Genomic DNA, 4,768 nt, shown 5'->3' with positions numbered 1-4,768 from the left:
TCGAACACACAGCATTCCCAGCTGAAATCCCACGTGTTGGCTTCTAACCCTCCTGGACGGCCGGCACAAGAAAATATTTCTGGGCTGTGTCTCGGGCAGCCTGTTCTATCCGCGTGGCCAAAAGAGAACAAGCATGGCCTGTCTCCTGGATAGAGGCACTGGGTTATCTGGAATCCAAGATTGCCTTTGGTAAAGCTCTTGTTGGGTTGGCTAAAAGGCATGGCATAGGAGAGAAAAGAAAGAACCCCAAGAAACAGAGGTGTTTGGGCAGGAGCCCTCTGCTATAGTTCATGTCTGTTACCAGTTCGTGTGTGACAGCTCTGGTTGGCTGGAGGTGGACAGCCCTTCTCCATCACTCCGGGCAAGCTCCATCAATCCCCTGCTTGGTCTTGTACATCCCTCGATATGCAGATTCCCATGTGAGGCAGAATGGGAACACATCTTCCTTTCAGAATTCCTGGTTGGTGATTCATAGCATGGTTATCCAGCTGCTTTGTCTCCTGGGGCCATCCCTGGGGATGATCCCCCCGCCCCCCCGCCCTACCACCATGTTTGGTCCTTGCTGCTGTGTGACTTTCTGGTGGGGGGTGGGGTGGAAATTGCTGAGTGGCCTACAACAGATCTGAACCTGAGATGACCAAAGGAATCCTGGGTATGTGCATCACTGGGCCCCTTCAGCCAGCTGCTGCTGGAGCTGTTGAGTGCAGGCTGGCTTGACTCGGATCCCCTGGGGTCATTTCCACACATTTCACATGCCTTGTGTTTCCTGTGTCACCAAACCATGCTATTTAGTTGTAAAGGGTCTCCTCTGGCAGGTCAAGGCTGTGGACACCTCCTTTCAAATCCCAGGTGCTGTGTTGGCTTGTGGAGACCCTGGCAGATTTGTGCAGTGACCCTGACTCCTCATGCCCCATCCTTTTGGTTAAAGGCATGCAGCTGCATTGCTGCTTAATGTGTGGGCAGTGCTCTACCGGCAGGAGGTAGTGGCACGGCTCAGAGAACGGGGCCATGTGTACAGCCTAGCTCTGCCCTCAGCACCAGAGCTGCAGGGAAGTCCCTGGGTGTCTGCAGAGCAGGTGGCCTCCGTCTGAACACCCAGCTCTGTCAGCTGTTGAGAGCCCTAGTTGGAAGAAGCATTCCAGGGACATTCCTTCTGTCTGGAGCAGGGACTTGGCTTGAACCTTGAACCAAAAAAACCAGAACAAGCTGCACCAGTTTGCTCCACCTCAAAACAAATGCTTTTTTTTTTTCCTTCCTTAATAGCACTGAGAACAAAACCCAAGTTCTGGGGTTGGCGTGCTTTGTTTTCCCACTGGGGAACAGTTAGGAAACAAGACTAAACTGGTTCTTCTGACTGACTGAGAGGGGAGGAAGAGGGCCTCTGCACGGGCCTTGGGTTTACTCAGTTAGCTCCCATGCAGGTTGATACTAGAAGATATGGCAAGGTCTGTGGAGATTGTATGAGGGTATCTGCAGGCTGGAGAGGCTGAGGAGGCTGAGGCTCTGACCTGGGCAACCTGTATGGGGGAAGAAATGTGTGGAGTTTGAAGCCTCCTGGCAGCCACAGGGAAGGGTGCAGAAGCCCCCAGAGCAAACTGGCCCAGGAAATACCCTTCTTTTTGAAGAAAAGTAGTTGCTTCTTCTGTGTCACGTGACCCTTTCACCCTGACATGCACAATGCTACCTACCTAAGTGAACACCTTCTCACAGTGCCACTCCTGACTGGAGGGGCTTTTACCACTCTGTGTATTCATTTCGTTCATGTCACTTGTTTTTCTGTCTGCTTAGGAGCTGTATCTGAATCTACTGATATTTTAGCTACTGTCTTTTCCTCATGGCCTGAAGTCAGCACCCTGCTACCCAGACCGTGGCCTGGCAGGATTTCTGTCCTGTTGGCACCAGCTGACCAACAAATGTTGTCTTCATCTAAGTTGTTCTGTTTACCAATAAACTCAGGAGTCAGATGTTGGGGTGGAAACCTGCTAGATCAGAGGAGCCAAGAAGCAACCAGCTCACCTTCCTTTTCGGCCAGAGGCGAAGCAAGAAAAGTGTCTCTACTTATCCCAAACCAAAAAGTCCTCGAATCTCTAAGTCCCTTCCTCTCATTCCTGTGTCTCTCTATCCATATTGCTGGGTCCTCCATACTCTCTATGGCTCATTCTTGTCAACTAGTCACTGGCTCTACCCACTGATCCAAGGTTAATTTTATTAACAATCGGCCTTGGACTTTCACTGTACAGTCGAATATCCAAAAACACACTGTGATTAGAAATATCCAATAGGGGCTGAGGGATAGCTCAGCAGTAAAGGGCTAGGCTCACAACCTACCAGCCATGCCCCACCTTCTAAAGGTCCCATAGTCTTCAAAATGGTACCGCAAGCCAAGCAAGGTACATTACTCTCTGAGAGGATGTTCCCTAGAAATACTGTCAGATTCTTCTAGAAGTTTGAGTCTGGAGACTGTGACTGAATTTGTTTCCTGACCTCCTCACTCCCTCTGGATTTACCAGGTAACCTGGGATCTGAACCAGTCCATCCAACACATAACTACAGCTGAGGCTGCCATAGGAACATATGTTTGCTTCCTGTCACATTTAACCAAAGCTTGTCCACATAAAGTGTTTCCTGGCTCTGTTACCCTGTACAGGTTGCTTAACTTCTCTGAGTCCTAATACCTCTCTGTATCAAATGAAGCTAATGCTATCCTTCAGAAAGGTCCATGGGAATGAATGTGCTATGGTACCTCAACACTCATGACCTCACTTGGTCCAGGGTCCCTTTCCTTCACGTGAAGATAGCAACTGCATGATGGGTAGGAGGGAGCTAGTGTCACAAGACATATTTGGCTGATTTCATTCGGGGTTCTATAAAAAGGTTAAATTTAGTTCAGATGTAAATTTAGCAAATAGGTGTGATTTGGGGTCTTATCCCATCCCCCTTTCTGTTTATGGCTTGGTTCAGTCTCTGTTGCCCAAAGCAATCATCCACATAGCACTAATTAAGACATCTGTGGAGCTCCCAAAAGTGAAATTCCAAAACCCAGATGCCTGCCAAAGCTTACTGGAATTTATCACATTTTTTTTACATGCTTGGTACCACCCAGTACAGCACTAGCCCTTTATGGCAGTGGGCAGCCTGATCATGGAGTGCTCTGCCAGTGGCATTCCCAGTGCCATGCTACTAACTCTGAGCCTTTCCCCAGTTTCTTGGTCCCTAAGGAGGAAAATAAACCTGATTTAATCATTTTTGCTACGAGGAAAGGGCTTAGGAAAAATAAAGTTGAGGTAGATGGATGCACCTGCCGTGGTCTTATGAAGGCTGAAATCTGTCTCTTCAAGTCAGACCCTGGATCTCGGCTCCTCACTCTGTCTTTGTCTGTTCTGGAGCCACTGTCCTTCCTAACAGTTCTGTAAGAAGCCTCCTCTGTAGCTCATGTTCTATACCTTCTTCTCCTCCCACACACTTCCCAGGACAACCTGATGCAGACTGGGGTATGAAAGGGAAAGGAGAAAGTGCATAGTCACAGATGAAAAGTGATGGATGAGAGCAAGTGAGGCAGTGGACACAAAGCACGAGAAAGATGTCGTAGAGAGATATCCACCCTGCCCACACCTGTGGTGCTGACCATGTCTGTTTGAGCGTGGTCACAGGTTCAGACGTGACGGACGGTGGTTTTAGGTCTGGGGTCGGGGACAAGCTGCTCTCTCTTCCTTCCAGTAGGGTCACAGAGAGCAGCCTGGGTGAATCCTTGGAGTGGGAACTTGCATCCATGCATCCATATCTGGCACCCAACGTGTGGCTCGAACCCACAACCCTGGGATTAAAAGTCCCAAGCTCTCCCGATTGAGCTAGCTGGGCTGTTACTATTTGACCCGTGACACCTCCAGGCTCGAATCTTTTCAAGACTGAAGCCTGGTTGACAGAGGTATGTCAGTAGATGGTTAGCCTATGAAGGTCAGACCTGCTTCTCTGTTTCACTGGCTTGCTAGCTCTACTTCCTGGTCAGTTGACATTCTAGCAAGCCTCTGTCACATGTGTCTGCCGTCCCACCAAGGTGAACAAAAAGCTTTCTGAAACCGTGGGTCCGAATGCCTATGTCCTCCCTTCAATTGTCTCTGTCAGGTATTTTGTGGCCTTGATGAGAAAAGTAACTACTCCATATTTAGAGGCTTCAGGGGATTCTGGGATGTTTTATATCAAATCTTCGTAACAAAATGATGTGTGGTGCCTATGTCATAAGAATCAGGTACTTGAGAGGTTGCAGGATATGTGTGTTTATAAGTTTGAAATATCTTATTGAAAAGCTTTATTTTGAAATGACTTTGGGAAGAGGAAGAGGTTGAACTTTAAAAAAAATTGTGTCATATCTTTGCTAGCACAGGCAGCTTGCTCTATGTCATGGGAATATTGAAATATACCCTTGATTTGAGTGGCCGAATGACTGAGTACACCACTGAGATAAAATTTGAAATCACTCCCCCACCCATAAGCAAATTATACCTTTAACCCATGGACATATTGCAACAAGTGAAACCCAGCTGCCTGCCAGAGCATTCTGGAATGTGAAGTGTTAGACCCTGGTCAAAGTTTCAGGACACTTGCACTTCTTTTGGGGTGATAGTTTTTATTAATTCCTTCCAGATTACTTTTCAAGCTTGTCCCCAGGGGAGAAGAGTATTTGTGTAGTTGCTGCCCACATGCCAACTCTCCTTTGTGATCCATAACAACGTAAAGCTTGTTGGATTGTCTCCCAGGTTCTAGAAGGATG

The 4,768-nt window shown here is 48.0% G+C and overlaps 1 non-coding gene across 1 annotated transcript; it reads right to left on the bottom strand.

The window, feature by feature from the left end:
• Window positions 1-3,785: 3,785 nt before the first annotated feature.
• Trnak-uuu lies at window positions 3,786-3,858 on the bottom strand. The gene has a single exon. It is a non-coding gene; the product is annotated as a tRNA-Lys (tRNA).
• Window positions 3,859-4,768: the final 910 nt, after the last annotated feature.

The sequence above is a fragment of the Cricetulus griseus genome, chromosome 7, assembly GCF_003668045.3.
Source record: "Cricetulus griseus strain 17A/GY chromosome 7, alternate assembly CriGri-PICRH-1.0, whole genome shotgun sequence".
NCBI classification, from domain to species: domain Eukaryota; kingdom Metazoa; phylum Chordata; class Mammalia; order Rodentia; family Cricetidae; genus Cricetulus; species Cricetulus griseus.
The sequence above is the reverse complement of the archived record's forward strand: the minus strand, read 5'-3'. Positions and strand labels throughout refer to the sequence as shown.